We start from the raw sequence: 22,330 nt of genomic DNA, 5'->3' as shown, positions 1-22,330 counted from the left end.
ACCCAGAGGATATGGCAGATGCTATCAGTGCCCCAACCAGATTCCCTTCACGTGCAGGTGCCTTGTCCCCCAGCTGCTATTGTTCCCCCTTCTCCTGGGAATTGTCCTCCCTCAAATGGGAGTCATGGCTCCCACAAGATTATGCTCCCCATCCCAACCCCAATTGCCTGGCTGTCTGACACAGAGGTACAAAAGGCCAGTGTCCTTGCATCAAGGGGGATTGACAATGGTACAATTTGGATTTCCTAAGGGATCAGCCTGAAGCTAGTCTACACTTGCTATCATATCCTTGCTTGGCTTTTCCGCTGTCCTATCTTGCTCCCCTTGTTCCCCTTCTCCTGAGAACACTACCCCAATGAATCACTTGCACAAGAATCTTCATCCCAGGCTCTGCTTCTTGGGAACCCAATCTGAGACTGAGGGATAGGTTCAGGAGAACTTGGGAAGTTAGGAGTTGGTTGGCCACAGGTCTCAAATCCACAAAAGAGGGCGCTGAAGATGAGTTGCATTCCTTTGGACAAAGGCTGATGATGACATTGACAATATAGGTTGCCTTTATTATGAGCAAAAGGTTACTTGCTGTGTTATGGACTGAATTACACTTTGAAGTCCTAATCCCCAGTACCTGTGAAAGTGACCTTATTTGGAAATAGGGTCTTCAAAGATGTTATCAGTTAGCATGAAGTCATAATGGAATAGGGTGGGTCCTAATCCTATATGAGTGGTGTCTTTATAAAAGATGAGAAGACAAGATAGGGAGCAAAGGCCCTGAGATGGGAGGGTGCCTATTTGAGACTGGTGTGGTTAGAGGAGAAGCAAGTAAAAGAGAGATAGGCTATACTATCAGGGAGGTAATAGGGTGTTGAGTGTGGTGCCTAGAGACTTAGTAAGACAGAGAACAGAGGGGCCCCCAAATCTGCAAAGTAACAAGAAATGGGCCAGGGCACAGAAACAAAGCCATTCCCCAGAACAATGGGGCAGGGTATCTAAAAATAGTCCACAAACTTCTTTAAAGTTGCCTTTCAGAAGCAGCTGGAGAAAACCAGGCCCAGGAATATGCGCAGAACATCCACCTGTGACTGCTGTGTGCCATTCCACCAGGGGCAGTGAGGAGCTACAGCCCCAGCTGGGGAATCGAACCCCGAGAGTGAGAGACTGTGCAGGTGCAACACCCCATAATAAGTCCTGCTATGAATCCCAGAGGCTTCTGGGACAGGAGCCATTTGGAAAGCTGCTGCATGTGCACCTTGGTTAACATATCCGCCTGTGCCTATGAATAAACATGAATCTTTTCCGGCCCCAGAACTTTTAAAATCTCAGGCCGTCTTTTGTTCTGTGAGACGGGGGCAAGCGTTGCTCTAGGCCCCCCTTGTCTCCACTTGCAAGCCTCTTCAATAAAGCTTTGCTCGTGTGGAAAACTCTACGTGCCTTACCTGCTCATTCTTGACCAGTGAGAGGCAAGAACCTTTTTCCGGTAACAAAGACACACAGAGATAGAGAGACATAGAGGAAGACAGCTATGTGAAGATGGAGCCAGAGACTAGAGTGATTCATCTAAAGCCAGGGAACACCATGAATCGCCAGTCTGCAACAGAAGCTAGGAGAGGTAGGGAACAGATGCTCCTTCAGAGCCCTCAGAAGGAAAAAGCCAGCAAGGCTGATACCCTGATTTCTGACTCTTAGTCTCTAGAACTGTGAGACAACAGAGTTCTGTCCTTATAAACAACCCAATTTGTGGTACTTTGTTACAGCAGCCTGAGGAAGCTAATATACTTGTGTTATGATTATTAGTTTTGTTAAAACATGATTTTAAATTTCTGGATCTGAAACCATCATCCAGCTCCTACTTATTGACAGTTAATGTTCCTAAGATATGGGAGAAATCACTTTTCCAGAACACCATACTGCCCCTCCCTTTTTGTTCTTCATATTTGAAGATAATGATACCAATGACAGATGGTTTTTTGTAGTTGATCACCTGTCACCTTCAGGCTGGGTTGGTGGTCCTCCCTTGCGCTCTTGTAGTATCCTTTGCTTCTCTAAAGTAGCACTTACCACACCGCATTGCCAATGTCAAGCGCTCCGAGCATAATTTAGAGCTAATATAGCTAGCTCCCTTATTATCTCATAGAAGGTACTTACAAAATATTTATTGAGTGACAAACATGGAAGGTTAAATGAATAAATTAAAGAATTATCAGTATTGCTGAAGCACTTGAGTTCTATGTAAACACAAATTTGTTTTCGCTTGTGCAATGTTTTTTACTGTTTGTCTTTTTAATGTTTGCCCTATTGACAAACATTGTAAAGACTATGTCTTCTATTTCCCTTTATCCCTGCAACAAACAATATAGTTTGTGTTTGATTGAATAATCAATTAATTCAATCAGTCAGTCAACACTTATTGTTCATGAACTATTTTAAGGATATTTGAAAGATAAGGATTTAAAGATAAGACAGCACCAGCAGCTCCGGGTCCCGTGTGGTGGTGCTCCTACCGGTGTGGTTTCTCCAGCAGTGCCAGTCCTCACAGCAGCACCAGGACAAGCTCAGTTCACGTTCATCCACGGAGATCTTGCTCATCTCGCTCAGCTGCAAGAAATCGGTCTGAAGTGGCAGAGTCCATGATGGAGGGAGAAAAAGAACAGTTTCATAAACTGTTTTTTGGTGGTTTATGCTTTGAAACCACAGAAGAAAGCTTGAAGAACGACTACGAGAAATGGGAAAAACAGACCGTGTGGTAATGAGGGATCCTGAAAGCAAAAGATCAAGAGGATTTGGTTTTGTAACCTTTTCATCCATGGCTGAGGTTGATGCTGCCAAGGCTGTGTTACCCCATTCAATTAATGGGTGAGTGGTTGAGCCAAAGCGTGCTGTAGCAAGAGAGGAATCTGGAAGACCAGGGGCTCATGTAACTGTGTGTGAAGAAGCTGTTTGTTGGTGGAATTAAAGAAGATACTGAGGAATATCACCTTAGAGATTACTTCGAGGAATATGGAAAATGTGATACCATTGAGATAATTACTGAAAGGCAGTCTGGAAAGAAAAGAGGCTTTGGCTTTGTTACTTTTGAGGACCATGATCCTGTGGATAAAATTGTATTGCAGAAATAGTATATCATCAATGGTCATAATGCAGAAGTAAGAAAGGCTTTGTCTAGACAAGAAATGCAGGAAGGAAGTCCAAAGTTCTAGGATTGGAAAAGGAGGGAACTTTGATTCTTGGGATTCTCACAGTGGTGGTGGAAGTTTGGACCAGGACCAGGAAGTAACTTAGAGGGGGATCTGCTGGATAGTGGTCATGGATTTGGGGATAGCAAAGAATTGATCGACATTCAACCATTTCAGGAGGTAGCATGTGGTCAGGAACCAATAGTATTGAAGGAAGATGTCCAAGCTGCACTGAAGGCACTGGCAAAAAACAAGGCTCCAGGAACTGACAGAATACCAATTGAGATGTTTCAACAAACTGATGCAGTGCTGGAAGTGCTCACTCATCTATGCCAAGAAATTCAGAAGACAGCTACCTGGCCAACCTACTGGAAGGGATCCATATTTATGCCTATTCGAAAGAAAGGTAAATGTGGAAATTATTGAATGATATCATTAATATCACATGCAAGTAAAATTTTGCTGAAGATCATTCAAAAGCCATTACAAAAGCACATCGACCGAGAATTGCCAGAAATTCAAGCCAGATTCAGAGAGGACATGGAATAAGGGATATCATTGTTGATGTTAGATGGATCATGGCTGAAAGCAGAGAATACCAGAAAGATGTTTACCTGTGTTTTATTGACTATGCAAAAGCATTCGACTGTGTGGATCATAACAAATTATGGATAACATTTCAAAGAATGGGAATTCCAAATCACTTAATTTTGTTCGAGAGGAACCGGTATGTAGATCAAGAGGCAGTCATTCCAACAGAACAAGGGGATACTTCATGGTTTAAAGTTAGGAAAGGAGTGCATTAGGGGTGTATCCTTTCACTGCACTTATTCAATCTGTATGCTGAGCGGAGAATCCGAGAACCTGGACTATATAAAGAAGAACAGGGCCTCAGGATTGGAGGAAGACTCATTAACAACTTGCGTTATGCAGATGACACAACCTTACGTGCTGAAAGTGAAGAGGACTTGAAGCACTTACTAATGAAGATCCAAAGACCACAGCCTTCAGTATGGATGACACCTCAACATAAAGAAAACAAAATCCTCACAACTGGACAATTACACAGAGTCATGATAAACAGAGAAAAGCTTGAAGTTGTCAAGGATTTCATTTTACTTGGATCCACAATGAACGTCCATGGAAGCATCGATCAAGAAATCAAACAATGCATTGCATTGGGCAAATCTGCTGCAAAAGATCTCTTTAAAGTGTTAAAAAGCAAAGATGTCACCTTGAAGACTAAGGTGTGCCTGACCCAACCTATGGTGTTTTCACATATGCTTATGAAAGCTGGACGATGAATAAGGAAGACTTGAAGAAGAATCGATGCCTTTGAATTATGGTGTTGGTGAAGAATATTGAATATACTGCCAGAAGAATGAACAAATCTGTCTTGAAAGAGGTACAGCCAGAATGCTTCTTAGAAGCAAGAATATCGAGACTATATCTCATGTACTTTGGACATTTTATCAGGAGGGATCAATCCCTGGAGACGGACATCACACTTGGTAAATTAGAGGGTCAGTGAAAAAAAGGGAGACCCTCAATGAGACGGATTGACACAGTGGCTGCAACAATGTGCTCAAGCATAGCAATGATTGTGAGGATGGCACAGGTCTGGGCAGTGTTTCGTTCTGTTGTACATAGGGTTGCTATGAGTTGGAACTGACTGGACGGCACCTAACAACAAATAACGGGTATGGAGGAGGACCTGGAGGTAGATATTTTGGAGCTAGCTCTGGTTATGGAGGAGGAAGAGGAGGATATGGTGGTGGAAGACCTGGATATGGCAACCAGGCTGGGGACTACAGAGGTGGTTATGACAACTATGGAGGAGGAAATTATGGAGGTGGAAGTTATAATGATTTTGGAAATTACAATCAGCAACTCTAACTATGGTCCAATGAAAAGCGGAAACTTTGGTAGTAGCAGGAACATGGGCACAGGTGGAGGAAACTATGGTCCCAGGGGCAGTGGAGGAAGTGGGGGTTATGGAGGGAGGAGCTGATATTGAGCTTTTTCCTATTTGACATGGGCTTCACTGTATAAATAGGAGAGGATGAGAGCTCAGAGGTAACAGATCAGCTGCAGGTTATGGAAATGACAATGTTAAAGAAAATCTTGCCTTGGTCGTGCATAAATATGTGGTGATATGGCAGAAGGCACCAGAGCAGATGCAGACAGCCATTTTGTGAATGGATTGGATTATTACCTTACCTTTCTGTGGAGGAAGGATTGTAAAAAAAATACTTTTGAAACAATTTCTTAGCTTTTTAATAGCTGTTTCTTTTTAGTGGTATCTCTAAGAGTGTCGAAGCATTCCTTCTTTGATAATGTTAAATTTGTAAGTTTCAGGTGACACGTGAAACATTTCTTAAGATTTTTCTCAAAGTTTTGAAAAACTATTAGCCAGGATCATGGTGTAATAAGATATAACATTTTCCTTAAAAAAACTTAAGTACATGTGTAGAGTTAAGAAGCTGTTGTACATTTATGATTTAATAAAGTAATTCTAAAGGAAAAAAAAGATAAATAAAACATACTGGTCTTCAGGGACTCATGGTGGCCTGACTGTATGTCATTTTGTTCCTTTAAAAAAAAAGTGACTTGTTAAATGCATACATAGGTTTGGATTAATATTTGGTCCTTTGTAACACTTTTCATAGAAATAAATTCACAAATCATTAAAAATTTCTTTGTAGGCCTTGTGTCCTAATTTTGTCAGCAAATATGGCTGGTATACCAATCAGGCTCTGGATAGAGCATGCAAGCAATACATGTTGCTGGTTGGCTAGTAAAACAAGGTTGTTGGTTCAAGTTCTACTGTGAGTACCTATAGGAGAGCCAGGGTCCCCGCAGTGGGACGTGTTTGAATCTGAATCCAGATTGTTGGCTTAGAGGCTCGCTTTAAATAGCGTGCATCTTTAAAGTCCTAACACTCAATCCTCTGCCCCAGGCTACAAAGAAATCAAGGCTTGCTTTAGCCTTGGCTTTGGTTTTAGCCTAATAATAGTCCGATATTTATGTCTAGAGCATCTTTTTAAGTGTAACTTTTCTCCTTCAGTGACGGGAACTCAAAGTCTTTGAATTTCTTGGCATCTGTGAGTTGAGTCATCCATTTGATAGATGCAGGAATTGAAAGAGGAATGACTTGCATAAAGGTCAGACAGCAAGTCCAAGAATACACTGGATCCAGCATCACAAGGCCTCCAAGAGGTTCTTGGCCTGATGCCCGTCTTCTTATCCCTCTACTGCACCAGGTGTAGACATTAGTGCTGGAAAGAAGTCATTGTCCATTGAAGATCAGATGCAAGTCAAGAGTTCTCAGCATTTGAAATGGTAAAGGTAGATTCAGGTTGCATCCCTGTTCTGCCAAGTTGGTGGGAAGCAGTATAGGTAGTGGACTTCTCACCTGCTCCTGTCCCACTTGTCTCTAAAAATCAGCCAGCATGCTTTATTCTGTAAATATGTTGTGAGTCCTATAAAAACAAAGTAATCATAAAAAACAAAAGATGAACCATGACATTGGTTCTGACTGCCCCAATTTGTATTTTCCTGAAAGCTAGAAGACATACAATCTTGCATTTTCCCATTAGGGATGGAAACATTTTACTTGTCGCCCATTGAAATTCTCCCACTTGGGTATAATGGGTGTTAGCAAAAGCATCTACCATCTACTGAACATCTGTTGTGACCCAGGTACCAATGGACATTGTACATGGTCTCATTTAATACTAATGATAGTAAATATTTATTGAGCAACTACCATGTGCCAGATACTGTGTTGGGCACAAAAATAAATACGGTGTAAGTCCTGCTTCCTAGAATTGTATAGTCTAGTGAGAATGGTGCAATCATGATCAAGTAATTATAACACAGTATAATAAGGGCTTATGGTAAGAAGTGAACAGAGATGGCTATTGAGGTATGCTGAAGATCCTAACCCAGTTTTGAGGTGCCAAGGTAATCTTCTTGGAGGAAGTGATATCTAAGCACTATTAGATACAAACTGTGTCCTCAGAATTATCTCTGAGTCTCACAGAGTTGGTGGAAGGTAGAATAATGGCTCCTTAAAGATGACCACATCCTAATTCCCAGAACCAGTGACTATGTTGCTTTGTATGGCAAAGGGACTTTGCCAATGTGATTAAGTTAAAGATCTTGGGTTGGGGAGATGGTCCTGGATTACACAGGTGGGTCCATTGTAATTGCAAGGGTCCTCATAAGAGGGAGGCAAGGTCAGTCAGTGGTGGGGGAATCTGATGATGAAGGAAGATGTGAGGAAGGGGCCATGGTCCAAGGAGTGAGGACAGCTCCTGTTGTTGTTGTTATGTGCTGTCGAGTCGCTCCCGACTCATAGCGACCCTATGTACAGCAGAACAAAACACTGCCGTGTCCTGCGCCATCCTCACAATTCTTGTTATGCTTGAGTGCATTGTTGAAGTCACTGTGTCAATCCATCTCGTTGAGGGTCTTCCGCTTTTTTGCTGACCCTCTATTTTACCAAGCATGATGTTCTCCTCCAAGGACTGATCCCTCCTGATAACATATCCAAAGTATGTGAGACGTAGTCTCGCCATCCTTACTTCTAAGGAGCATTCTGGTTGTACTTCTTCCAGGATAGATTTGTTCATTCTTTTGGCGATCCATGGTATATCCAATATTCTTTGCCAACACCTCGATTCAAAGGTGTCAATTTTCTCTGGTCTTCCTTATTCCTTGTCCAGCTTTTGTACACATACGAGGCTACTGAAAACACCATGGCTTGGGTCAGGCACACCTTAGCCTTCAAGGTGACACCTTTGCTTTTCAACACTTCAAAGAAGTCTTTCGCATTGCAGCAGATTTGCCCAATGCAATGCATCTTTTGATTTCTTGACTGCTGCTTCCATGGGTGATTGTGAATCCAAGTAAAATGAAATCCTTGACAACTTCAATCTTTTCTCCGTTTTCTTTGTTCTAGAAATTGAAAAAGGCAAATTTTTTCCTAGAGCATCCAGGAGGAACCCACCCTGCCAACACCTTGGTTTTAACCCATGACTCATTACAGACTTCTTCCAGAGCTGTGAGAAAATTAATTTGCATTGTTTCCAGCCACTGAGTTTGTAGTAATTTATTATAGCAGTAAAAGGAAACCAATGCAGAGTTTACATAATCACTTGCCCAATGTGCAAATTAGATAGTGGTGAAGCCAGGATTAAAACCAAGGGTGAATAATTCTGAAGCATAGGTGGTCTTTCCCTGAAGCTTTATGTTACCTCTAAAGAAAAATCTTGGGTATTTGCTCAATATGTTTTGAAGTGCTTGTCTACTAGTCTTCCTACTTTCTCTCTTGCCTGAGGCACAAATTTGTGCTTCTTAAGACAGACGTTAGATGCTAAGATGCTGGGATTCTAGATATAGGATAACCATCCATGGATTGATGGATTCGTTTTTCTTTTGTATTTTCTTCATTTGTTGTTGCTATTAGTTGCTGTTGAGTTGATTCCAACTCGTGGCGACTCCATGTATGCAGAGTATAACTGCTGCATAAGGTTTTCAAGGCTGTGACCTTTCGGAAACGAATCAGCAGGCCTGTCATCCCAGGCATCTCTGGGTGGGCTCAAGCTACCAACCTATTGACTGATAGTCGAGTACTTAACCATTTGCGTCAATGGATGCAACTATGATGGACTGATGTTTGGTTTTAGAATAGTAGAAGTTAAGAGACTTGGGTTCTAGTTCTAGGACTACCACCACCAAGCTCTGAGACTTGAGCAAACCCTTTCACATTTCTCAGCCACATTTTGCTCATCTGTGAAAGGAGAACTCGAGCTAGAAGGCTTTCAATGTTGCTTTAGTTTTAACAAGGAGCCCTGCTGATGCAGTGGTTAAGTGCTCAGCTGCTAACAGAGGTGAGCGTCAGTCCATCAGCCATTCCATGGGAGAAAGATGTGGCAGCCTGTTTCCATAAAGACGACAACCCTTAGAAACCCTATGGGACATTTCTTTTCTATCCTATAGGGTAGCTATGAGTTGGAATTAACTGCAATGGGTTTGATATGGTTTAGTTTTTCTACACCTTTTTAAGACTACCAGTGTGGCCTGCCCCCCTCCCCTGCACACACACTTTGAGGCCTTGGCATTTAAGACCCTAATTCTTAGCAACTTGCACTCCAGTTCATGTATTATTTAACCAAGGAAAAGGAGAGAAACCTCTCCTCCTCCAAAGGGGCCAGTGCAAGCAGAGATCATCTTTCATTCCATGAGTTTCAGAGCCTCTGCAGATCAGGCTGAAAGATTACTTAACAATTGGTGACACGTTGAACATAGTGATCTGAGTTTGTAAATTCTATCAATACCATACAGCATTATTTGGAAGGTTCTAGATTAAAGCTAGTTCTGGAAATGGTACCTGCGCCTGAAAGGAGAGCTTGAAATAAGATCTGCATCATTGGCAAATGATCTTAGGGGCCACAGTACACTAGATCAAGGCTGTCTCAGATTATGGGCTCAAGCTAAATGCCAATTTGTAACCTAAAGTGATTCTGAGGCTTTAGCTATGATAGAGTGAGTGATACCCTGTGGGTTTCTAGCCACCTAATGATAATACTTACAAGTATAATGATAATACTTATCATTAAGGTGATAATACTTAGCATGGCACAGCTTTAGCATCTTCAAAGACAGAGAATGCCCACACAAATTTCCCTCCCCTTAACTGTGCTGGTCCTACGGTTGCTGCTGATGTAACCCGAATTGCTTCCTTGGCATTTCTCCTCTGCCTACACTGCAGACACCTGGGAACTATCAAGAAACCGTATTGATTACTAACCCAACCAATCAACAAACAAAGAAAAAACCATCCCATGACCTTTGTTATAGATTGAATTGTGTCCCCCAAAAATGTGTGTCAACTTGGCTAGGCCATGATTTCCAGTATTATGTGGCTGTCCATCATTTTGTCATCTGATGTGATTTTCCTATGTGTTGTAAATCCTAACTCTATGATGTCAATTGGAAACCCTGGTGGTGTAGTGGTTAAGTGCTTTGGCTGCTAACCAAAAGTTCATCAGCTCGAATCCACCACAAGCTCCTTGGAAGCTCTATGGGGCAGTTCTACTCAATCATATATGGTCATTATGAGTCAGAATTGACTTGCTTGCAATGGATTTTTTATGTTAATGAGGTAGGATTAGAGACAGTTATGTCAATGAGGCAGGACTCAATCTACAAGATTAGGTTGTATCTTGAGTCAATCTCTCTTGAGATATAAAACATAGAAGCAAGCAGAGAGACAGGAGGATCTCATTCCACCAAGAATGAAGAACCAGGAGAGGAGCACGTCTTTTAGACCCACGGTCCCTGTGCTGAGAAGCTCCTAGACTAGGGGAAGATTGATGACAAGGACCTTTCCCCAGAGCTGACAGAGAGAGAAAAACTTTCCCTGGAGCTGGCACCGTGAATAAGGACTTCTAGCCTCCTGAACAGTGAAAGAATAAATTTCCGCTTGTTAAAGCCATCCACTTGTGGTATTTCTGTTATAGCAGCACTAGATAGGCAGCCTTAAAGCACTTTTCCTTCTTGACATCTCTGTACAGCATTTGACACTATCATCCCTCTCTTCTAGAACATGTTTCTACCTGATTTTATGATGTTTTGCTTTATTCCCTCACCCTTTCCCTGCTTTTTTGGCTGGTTCTGCCTGCTCTCCACCTCTAGATTCTCTTCATTCTTTGGTTTGCTATATATTATCCTTCCAATCCTGTTTTTGGTTCTCAGCTCTTTCCTCTCCATCTTATCTCCCTTGATAACCTCATCCAACCCCAGTGCTTCAATTAACATCCCCTTCATTGTGGCCCCATCTGTTTCAGAGTAGAACTATGCTCCACTGGATTTTTAATGGCTGATTTTTGGGGAAGAAAATTGCCAGGCCTTTCTTCCAAGGTGCCTTTAGATGGACTTGAGCAATCAACCTTTCAGTTAGCAGCTGAGTTCTTAACCATCTGGACCTCCAGGGACCCCTTCTGCCTCTACATCTAGTCAATTGCCAAGTCCTACATCTCAATTCAATCTGGCCCCTCCTCTCCATTTCTGCCCCCAATAGTCTAGTTTACATTTTTATTGTCATGGTTTCCCAATGAAAATCTTTTACTCTTAAGTTTTTCTTGTTACTGATTCATCCTGTACCTTAATGAAATATTTATCTTAGCAGATAGTTCTAACTGCACATTCCCTTGGTCCTAAACAAATGTCTACTGACTCTGTTTTTGAATAAAAGCCAAGTTCCTCAATGTAACATTCAAGATCCTACTGAGTACGGCTGAGGCTTAGCTCAGAGTGTGTGGGGGGTGGGGTGAGGGCAGTAGGGCCAGGACTGCCCTCCGGATGATATAAATATCAGTCAGGGTGGGAAAAATGAAGAGTCACTTATGTTGTTCTGAGTATATGACAGTATAAAAAAGGAATGAATAACTATATTCTAAATAACCAAAAATCATATGGGTATGAATAATATTCAGCCACAAATATTTATCAAATATCTACTCTTTGGCAGACATTGTGCTGGGCATTGGGAACATAACAGTGACGATAACACAACCCTTACTCTCCAGGAGTTTGCAGTTTGGCGAGGGAGACAGGTAAGTCCATGGGCCATTCTAATCCAGCATAAAAACCAGTTAACGTTGAGTCCGCTCAGCGCAGCCCCATTGTGTCAGAGTAGCAGTGTGCTCCATAGGGTTTTCAATGGCTCTTTTCTCAGAAGTAGGTCACCATATCTTTTTTCTGAGGAGCCTCTGGTTAGATTCGGACCTCTAACCTTTAGGTTAGCAGCTGTGCGTGTTAACCGTTTGCACCACCCAGGGACTCCATAAGCCAGCATGATAACTGCTGAACTCTTCTGTGGGGATATACAGTAGGGGCACCAACACCTGGGAGGCCTGGGGTTGGGAGACTGGGGAAAACATCCACGAGAAAATGGCATCTTAGTTGAGTCAGCCAGGTAAAGGCAAAGAGGCAGGGGTACGGAGGGTGTTCCAGGCTGAGGGATTTGCATGGGTAGGCCAAGACACAGCAAGCTTTGTGGTGAGTGTGGTATGGCAGTGGCTGAGGCTTAGCTGGGGGCAGAGGTAAGGCAAGTTGAGGGACAAGGCTATAAATCTAAGCAGAACCTGGATTATGAAGAACTTTCTTTATCATGGAGTCCCTGGTGGTGCAAACAGTTAACATGCTTAATTACAACAAAAGGCTGGTGGTTTGAGGCCACCCACAGGTGCCTTGGAAGAAAGGCTCAGAAATCTAGTTCCTAAAAATCAGCCATTGAAAACTCTGTGGAGTGCAGTTCTATTCCGATTCACATGGGTTGCCATGAGTTGGGGTCGGAGTCAACTCTGTGACAACTTGTTTGGCTTTTAGTTTTTTGTTTACCCTGATAAAAGTCTTGGATCTTATCTTGAGGGTAAGATGAATGAGACAGACAAGTTTTAAACAAAGCCATTATCCTTATCAGATTTTTTAGTCTCAAAAGCTAAGAAAAAGGCCAAAATTTTAGTTGGGAAGAGGCGAAATACACAAACAAATTCAGTTAGTGACAAGATAATTATACTTGGTTCTTGGAAACTCTATGGGGCAGTTCTACTCTGTCCTATAGAGTCGCTATGAGTTGGAATCGGTTCGACTGCAGTGGGTTTGGTTTTTTTTTTTTTTTCCTCTGACACTTGCAGTTTGTAAGTAGCAAGGAAAGTCAACTAATTTATGTGCTCTGTCTAAGTAAAATATTTATTAGGATCATGATTATAGGATGTCAGAGTTGGAAAGGGCCTTGGAAAGTATCTGCTCTAAAGATAAAAGCACTGGTGTACTGAATGGGGGTCCTTACTTTTTTCCAATTTGCTTGCCATCCAGTTTCCAGTGCCTCTGAGTGTAAAAAAACCCAGGGTGGAGGCATCATGTCTGGGAGGGCACTAAAGAGGCTTCTAGGCTTGGCACAGCCCAACACCTCTCTTCCCATGGATGACAAGGTCATGGCGAGCTCCTCACAATGAGCTTGAAGCAGGTTGATGGAAGAGAGGTGAGAATGGGCTGGGAGAATCAGGCATCTTAAAAGGAGGGGATCTCAGGATTTGTTATATTAACAGATACCGGCCCTTATGGTTTAATTTTGAAAGGCAGTGGTACAATTTCCCTCCACAGGTCCAGACTCAAAGGCTGGCTTAATAGAATTTGGAGCTGTACAGCATATGCCATTAGAAAAAAAAAATCCATCTTGACAGCTTAATCATTACAGAGACTACTGCAGCCTTAGAAAAGAGTATTAGTCACAATGGAGATGACTTAAATTTGATTACTTCCCACAACGAGGGTTGAAGAAGTGGTTCTCCTAGCCCCCAAGCCTTTGCTAAGGTCATCGGCAATTTCAACATCTCCTTTATCCTGTAATGACTGGTGTCACCCATCTAGAGGAATCTCAAGAGGTTGAGTTAAAACTAGGGAATGTGCTTGCATTTTAGAATGCAGCTGTTTTTTTTATTTCATCTGTACAATAGTGAGATTTCATTGGCAAGCAATTCTGTATAGTGCAGGCTCTTTCTCAACTTCCCTGGATTCACAAGCTGGAACCACCATTTATCAGTTGTGTGACTTTGAGCAGGTTGTTTAACCTCCCTGTGCCTCTGGCTCCTCATCTCCAAAAGTAGCTATAAGTAGTGGCTCCAGATTATGAATCCAGACAAGTTGAGAAAGAACCTGCAGTATATAATATTGCTCACCAGTGAAATCCCACTATTGTATATTTAAAATTGAAAAAGACAGAGAGAGATGATGTATTTACTAATTAGATTGCTAAGATTACAAAGTCAGATGATGCCGAAGGTGAGGAAGGCCTGGAGGAAGAGCTACTCTGCTACCCTGTGTTGACTATGCGGTGGATAGTCAGTCCTCCCTTCATAACAAAAGTCAGAATTTGTTCAGGTAGCCACCTCTTTCCAGCTCCAGAGAGGAGTCCAAATTATTTTAAGCCAATGTTTTTCAAAACTGCAGGTTATGATCCACTAGTGAGTCGTAAAGTAAATTTGGTGGGTCACAACCAGTGCTTTCTAAAAACTGAAATAGAGTAGTGTGACATGAAGAATTGGATTTGGCCTTTGTCTTTGGTTCTTGAAAGATAGCCCTTGGAATTCCTAAGAAATCGAGGTGTCTTTGTCTTCTAAAATACCCCGGCAATGCGTACTCCTTGTAACAAATGAATGGGAGCTACACACCACACTTGGTGAGCTAACCTGTCAGTAAGGGCAGGGGATATGCATATTCAATCATTCACTTAATCGTGACTATGCAATGAAGCCAATAAAAGCCTTTGAACGTGGAAATTAGTGCATCTCTTCATTTGTATCCTTTCTGGTTATGGTAAATGGGTAACTGTAAGTATAGATACTCTCAGTGAATTCTGTGACCTATTCCAAGGAATTAACAAACCCACAGGGCATTGAGGGTCAGCAGGGGCTGGCATCTACCTATTGGAGTCCTTCTAATGTGTGTGCTCTGACTTAGCTTGGGATGGCTGAGGGTCAAAGATGGACTGCATGGGCAGTTGATCTGAAGGACAGAGCTCTTTTAGCTTGGAAGGTCTGAACTAGCCCTGGGTGGCTGGGGTCAGCGAGAGAGTGCCCCTGGAGCAGATGGTGACAGGGAGGAGTGCAAAGAGGTGAACTCGATCCATTTCCAGGTGGAAATTACATTTATGCTGATCCTGACCACACAGTTAGCAATGAAGGTGGGATTTGCCCACTGCGCCCCTTGTTGAACGGTGCAGTAGAAAACAGTGAATCATACCTCTCATCTGGAATCCTAGTCTATGTGAGAAAATAAATATCTTATCATTTAAGCCAACTTGAACTGGGATTGCTGTTCCTTTGCCACTGAAATCATCCTGGCTGACCTACTAGCAGTGCGAACTGTATAATATTTCAGGAGGGCAACCTGACTACCTGTGTCAAAAATTTAAACATACTCAGCAATACCACTTCTAGGAATATATCCCAAAGAAGCAAATGAATGTATAGACAATGTACAAGGATGTTCATGGAATCGATACATTTAATAGCAAAAAAAAGGAAACAATCTAATCATCAACAAAGATTAAGTAAACTTTGTTGTACTCTATATTCTATACCATGGAATATTATGCAACTATTAAAACAATGAGTTATTGACATGGAAATCAGTCCACATAGCATACGAATTTGCTTTTAAAGTCCCAAAACAGTCTGTATAGTAAGTAGTGCCTACATGTGTGTAAAGTGTCTGGCAGGGGCTTTACCAGGCTTTTAACAGTGATTATCTCTAAGGAGAGGGTTGATGGGGGAACTTGGACCTTTTATATTCTACACCCCTGTATGGTTTGACTTTTACAATGATTATGCATTTCTTGTATAATCTGTCAAAATTATACATTTTATTTCCATTAAAAGTCAACAGATAATCAAATTAACCGTTGACAGAGCCAGCTGGTCAAAGGCCAGATGATGAACTCATTGAGGTTGTGGTTGACGGGTGCCATTTCTCTTGCTAAGCCCATTTCCTCTCCTCCTCCCAACCCTGAGCCCCGAGGCCCTCTTGCTCCCCGTCAAAGGCCCTCTGTCCAGGGCTCCTCCTCAGCCTCCTCTTTTTTTTCCTCATCCCTCTTTCTTCCGTCTCTCTTCCCTCCTCCTTCAGTGCCCCAATCAGACAACCTCATGAACTAATGCACAGTAACATCTATGTGGCTAGTACTGTTCCTAAGGCCATCCTGCCTCTAGGGTGTTTATATATTTTAGAAAGGGTCTGTGTTAACCCAGAGGAATGGCTATTGACCAAATAATTTCTAAAGTCTCTCTCAGCTCTGTCTTGGGCTTTGTAAGTCTAATGGTGGAATTCCAATCAGCATTACAGTTGGGCTAGCAGAACTTTTCTCAAAGTCCACCACACAGGTTCAGCTTGCTGTGGGCTTGAATTGTAATTGCATGTTGTTATGGATTAAAGGGTGTTCCCTCCCAAAAGTTATGTTGAAATCCTACCCCTGTACCTGTAAATACAACCCTGTTTGTAAATAGGGGTTTTCTTTTGTTATGTTAGTGAGGCCATACCAGAGTAGGGTGGGTCCTAAACCTAATCACTTCTGAGTGGTATCTTATAAAAACAGCAGACTAGATACAAAAGGGAGGACTTATCAGTTTGCCCATTTTGTACCCCCTTTATTCCTCTTAAGGGGCCCTGGTGAAGCAGTGGTTAAGTGCTCAGCTGCTAACCAAAAGTTTGATGGTTCGAACCTACTGGCTGCTCTGTGGGAGAAAGATGTGGCAGCCTGCTTCCATAAAGATTTACAGCCTTGGAAACCCTGTGAAGCAGTTCTACTCTGTCCTATAGGGCCTCTATGAGTAGGCATCAACTCAATGGCAACGGGTTTTCCTCCTGTAGAGTCTTCTAGTCCCTGTGTGTGCACAGCTTGGGCAGGAAGCTCCACTGTACATTTGCCACTGGGCTCCTTGGCCCTCTTTTTGGTGTCCAGCAGATAGAGAGCCCTAAGTCTCTTGAATCATTCTGTTGTGCCAAGAGAGGGTTGGTGGCTGGGGAGGAGAGGCAGTAAGGAAGAAAAGCAAGACTACAGGAGACATTTGAGCCCTGCATCTCTGGAGCTGGTGAAACAGATCTGAGCAGTGGCTGCTCTGTGGCCCGTGCCTGGCTGCGCTCACATTGCAGCTAATTGCTGCCACGTGAATCTGACCGTGCTCTTGAAAGCAGATGAATGAGACAAGACAGAAGATGAGATTTCCTGTAAACAGAAGTTAGGCAACAGGACGATCACCATCTTAGAGGCCCCCAGGGTTCTATTTGTTATTTCTATGCAGTAGGCATCTCTGAGCCCTGGTGGCACAGTGATTAAAGCACATGGCTGTTAACCAAAAGGTCATCAGTTGACACCCACCAGCTGTTCAGTGGGAGAAAGATGTGGCAGTCTGCTTCCGCAAAGATTTAGAGACTTACAAACCCTACGGGGCAGTTCTAATCTGTCTTGTAGGGTCTCTATGAGTCAGGATCGATGGCAGTGGGTTTGCAGCATTCTGGATTAGTGAACCATCTGAGCAAATCAATTGAAACTCAGGTTGCTGGCTCCTAGCCCAGTCCTTGTTAGGAAGTTTTGGCTACTTCCTCACAGGGCCCAAGGTTTTAGGGGTCTCAGGGCTCAGGAGATGCACGCACAGCACTGGCCAGTGACCCACACCTCCAGCAGGTAACCTGGATGGTGGGAAAGGGATAGCAGTGGGGAGGGAATCTTTGTTCTCTCCTCAACTCTTGAGAGGCAACCTAGTAAAGTGGTTGAGTGCGGGCTCCATAGTTATCCTGTGCTAGAATTGTGCCTTCTCTACTCAATGACTGTTTGGCCTTAGATAACCAGTCTGTGTCTCAGCTTCCTCGTCTGTAAAATGGGGCTATCAACAGTGTCTACCACCCAGAACTATTGTAAGGTTAAATGAATTAGTAGATACGGAGTGCTTAGAACACCTTCCTCTTCAAATTTGGCTAGTCCGGTGCACGTGAGGAAGAAAAGGAAGGATTTTCTAAGCAAGGGAGAGGAAGGAGTTCCCACATCTTGGACAGAAGGCCATTTGCACTTGAGGGACAGGGCTTGAGGATTCCTGAAGATAGTTCCAGAGTGTCCCGACTCACTGAAGCTCCCCTGTCCTATGAGCCTGTCTTCTATCCTTCACTCAGCCAGAGCAGAGCATTGGCAGTGACAGGGACCCATATCTATCTCAGCCCATGTGCCGGTGGCCTCTTCAGACAGGAAGCGGAGAAACAATCTTGATGTGCTTTCATCACAAAATATCAGTCCAAATCAATTTTAGGGTTGGTTAGCCAGATGCTTGTCCAGTGCCCCTAGTTGGGGTTCCTGTGGCCTGGCAAATAGCCCTCAGAGTGGTGCAAATGGTTTACCACACTTGGCTGTTAACCACAGGTTGGTGGTTCAAATCCACCCAAAGGCACCTTGGAAGAAAGCTCTGGCAACCTACTTCCGAAAAAGCAGCCATTGACAACCCTATGGAACACAGTTCTCCGACATACATGGCGTTTCCAGGGGACAGGATCAAATCGACGGCAACTGGTTTTTTGGGGGGAGAGGATGGGGGCTCCCAAGACTCCAAAGCTGGTGAGCACAGAGCTGGGATTTGAATTCTATTCTGCCCAACTCTGAGGCCTGAGCTCATTCCTCTCTTTATATCCCATTTGTTATTCCTATTTTACAGTTGTAGACATGGAAACCCAGAGAAGTTAAACTATCGGGTACAGAGTCACATAGCAACTAAGGGGCAAAGCCAGAAATTAAAGCCTAGGTCTCTTTTTCAACAACTAGAAGGCCATGGAGGGGGGAGAATGTTTTAGACCAGTGCTGTCCAATAGAAATATAATGGGCATATAAGAGGAGAGCGCTCAGTCTCCTCTTCCAAGGCTCTTTTTTCACAGCTGCCCAGCCACGTGTGGTATGACCCTCCCCCAAAGGGCCTGTGATGTGGGGCTAACCACAATCTGAAATAGGTTCAGGCTCTAATGTGGTGGCGCATGTGGTAAAAAGTCCAGCACAAGGGTCCTCAGAAGAGGAAATTTGTCAAGTTGGTGGAATGGAGCCAAGGAAAGGCCCAAAAGCTCAGAGCAGGCCTCACTAGGGAGATGCTTTGTAAAAATGAAAGCACAGCCTTATTACTGAATCAGATGATGCTCTGATCAAGAAGCATGAGTTACTGCACCATGTGATGGGACTGCAGGCGCTGGCCCTGGAGCTGTGAGCTGGTGTGGACTCCACTTGCCTGGGCAGATGGTGTTCATGCAGGGTTACCATTTCCAGGGGGAGAAGGTAGGCCAGAGCTTCAGTCTCACAACCATGCTGCACTGTTCTTCTTTTTCTTTTTTAAATAAATATTGTTCATTTTCATCTATTTAATTATTAGATTAAAAGACTATGCTTTACTGAAAGTCTCGGGCTTTAGAACAATGAAGTCATTTATCAAAATACTTAAAGGAGAAGAAAACAGCAATAATAACAGGAGTTTAAGGAAATTGTGAGTTTTGCCACCCAGAATAGCTCAGGGCTCAGTGGGGGCTTCTAAGGACAGCTCTGTCGATAGAATCCCTTTGAGGAGGAGACACTTGCAAGGACCCACCAGGTGTCTGTAAAGCTAAGAAGCCCACCTATGCGTTGTCGTGGAGTCAGTTCCGACTCATCCAACCCCATGTGTTGCAGAGTAGAACTGTATTCCGTAGGGTTTTCTTGGCTGTAATCTTAATGGAAGTAGATCTCCAGGCTTTTCTTCCATGGCATTGCTGGGTGGGTTCGAACTGCCAACATTCACATTAGTAGCCTACCCACTCAGGGGCCTAAGAAGGCCACCTACTGAGTGTTGATTTTGACACAGGAAGCACTGCTTGAACTGCCAGAGCAAGTTCATTGACTGTGGTGGAGATACCAGCGTCGGTTGTGATCAGCTGCCACCTGGGTCTGTCTGGATGCAGCCAAACTGCACAGCTGTGGAAGCTTCCGGGTGGTCTCCAAGGAACCACTGCATATTGTGCAGTCTAGAACCTGCTGCAAGACCTTGACTCTGACTGTGGCAAGGTTTATGCTAGGAGTCAAAATGGCCTCCTTTCAAATAACTTCTCATCTAAGATTCTGGAGAAACTGTCCATTAGGACCCTGAACCAAACAATGGTTAGAGTTAGTGCTGAATGCCCATGAGGCGGACAAGGATTTAGTAGCGACCTGGGGAATAGCCAGTAGTGAAGAGTGATGTTGTTGGTGGTGGCTGGAGTCTACCTGTAAACACCAAAACCCAGCAGGATGGTCCCAGAGGGGAAAGTCCAGGGAAGCAGCCAAGGTCAGCAATTCAGAGAGCCCACTGGGCCTGATTTGTGACTTAATGATTGTGGCAGAATTCTATGCCCTTCCTGAACTGACTTTGTTAGGCTGTCAGCCCAGCCTGAGGCCTTCGCCCAGACCTGTCTTAACGTTCCCAGTAGGAGGCCACAAACCCTAACAGCAAAGGTCTTGTACTGGAATCCTTCCAAATACATTGTAGTCTAGACTGGCCAACCAGTGCTCCCTCTCTGTTGTCCAGCTTGAATCTCCATCAGTTCTTTTTTAATCCAAGTTTTTGCCCTGCCTGCAAGCCAGCAAGTAGTTGTCATAGAGTCAACTCTGACTCATGGTGACCCCATGTGTGTCAGAGTAGCACCGTGCTCCACAGGGTTTTCAAAGGCTGATTTTTCTGAAGTAGATCATCAGGCCTTTTTCTGAGGCACCTCTGGATGTACTCAAACTGCCAACCTTTGGTAACGTGCATTAAACCCTTTGTACCACCCAGGGACTCCTTTACTCTACCAGGTACCAGGAAGAACATGATTTTCAAAATTAATAATGAGAAGGACTCTATATGTGGGATAGTGAATCTGCCACCCAGAATAGCTCAGATTCCCCTGGGTACCCAACAGCCCCACTAAGTCTGAGGTGGTTGACCAGAACCCTGCACAGCTCAATCTCAGAGCAGAGTCCTTTAGTTGGAGGCCCTTGATTGAGACCATGCTGCAGGGGCTTCCCCTAATCCACCCAAAGATTTACTGCTGGATACCATGTCATGTGACCAGTGGTATCAAAGGCTGCTGCTGGTGGAGAGGAAACGATGGACCTTCCACCCTCAGAGGAGATCCGTGGTCATTGTAATCTGTTCAGTGATGTGATGGTCACATTTTCCTTTAAACGTAAGAAAATTCATGTCAGACTTAATAATATTGCCTCCATCTCTCTCTTCCCCATCCTTCTTCCCTTCCCTCCATGTGCCCTTCTTTACCCTTTCTCTTTTTCATCCAACAAAACAGAACAAAAATAAAGGGAACTATCTGTTCATCATAAACGCAGCATTAAAAATGACCAATCATTGTTGCATAACAATGATTCTTAAAGCGGCCAGGTTAAAAGGTGAGCTTTACACAGACACGCCCATCTGGCAGGCAGACAACTTTCTTTGGAAGACAAGAACAAGAGTCTCCCTCCCCCCTGCTTTAAAGGGGAAAGCCCACACTGGACGTGTTCTGCTCCTGTGCTGGTTCCCCTGGTCAGCTAACCGTCTTTACATTTTAATCTGGTTGTTCAGCAGGTCAACTTGGGCTGGACACCCACAGAGCACAGCGCACCCACCCTCTACCTAGGGGGAAGATCTCAAGACTCAAAGTCAGGCACAGGGATGAAGTTGAGGAAACTGAGGCCCACTGAGTCCCACTGAATTAACCTGGCTGGGCAGTAGCAGGGACACCAAGAAAGGAATCAGGTCCGATTAGACCAGTGCTGCTCCACTCTGCCAGGGTTCCCAGGCTTGTCCAGTGAGACTCGCTGAGCAGCTTGTTAAATGCAGACCCTTCAACCCCTTTCAGCCCTTCTGACCCTGCATCTCTGGAGGACAGAAGCTGTGTTTTTCATGTGTCTGACCGAGCAAACTTGGGAAACATTCAGCTAACTGTGAACCAAACAAGAAAGCCTATTTAATGGCAATTGAGGTGCCCAGTTCTTGGTTTTAGTGTTGATACACCCTTGCATTTTGAAAATTGCAATCAGCATTTGGGGAGTAACCCTGTTTATATGATAGGCGGTTTCTGTTAGTCTGCTCTGATGATCGGGACAGCCACAGTCCATGGTCCACAGACAGAGAGGGAGAGAGAGAGAAGAGGATGAGAGAATGAAAATGAGAGAGAATGACAGAGGGAGAAAGGAGGGAGAGGTACCCTACCTCTCTCTTCTAAACCCAGGTTGTAGCAGTTAACCTCTCTGTTTGTACCTTGTGTTTTTTTAAAAAAAGATTTTTATGTGCATTATCTACTCTGATAACAACAACATCAACAATAAAAGCCTGTGCAGTAGGTATTTTTTAATCCGTTTCACGGATAAAGAAACTGAGATTCTATGAGGTTAAGTAGAATCTCAAAGTCGTAAAATCAGTTACCTACTAAACTGAGAGTCAAGCTCAGGCTTGTCCATGTCTTAGTTCAGTGTATCCCACAATACCACAGCCATCTCTAGGGGCCCAGGGTGTGGTGGGGACACACACACAACACGTCTTGCCCACTCATCTCTTGGGCATGTCACATGGTCTCCAAAG

General features: G+C 43.7%; 1 pseudogene; it reads left to right on the top strand.

Moving 5' to 3' along the window:
- The first annotated feature begins 2,627 nt into the window (after positions 1–2,627).
- Positions 2,628–5,269, top strand: LOC126067082 (heterogeneous nuclear ribonucleoproteins A2/B1-like; annotated as a pseudogene).
- Positions 5,270–22,330: the final 17,061 nt, after the last annotated feature.

The sequence above is a fragment of the Elephas maximus genome, chromosome 24, assembly GCF_024166365.1.
Source record: "Elephas maximus indicus isolate mEleMax1 chromosome 24, mEleMax1 primary haplotype, whole genome shotgun sequence".
In the NCBI taxonomy this organism is placed as follows: Eukaryota; Metazoa; Chordata; class Mammalia; order Proboscidea; family Elephantidae; genus Elephas; species Elephas maximus.
Note: the sequence above shows the minus strand (reverse complement) of the source record. Positions and strands in the feature narration are given on the sequence as shown.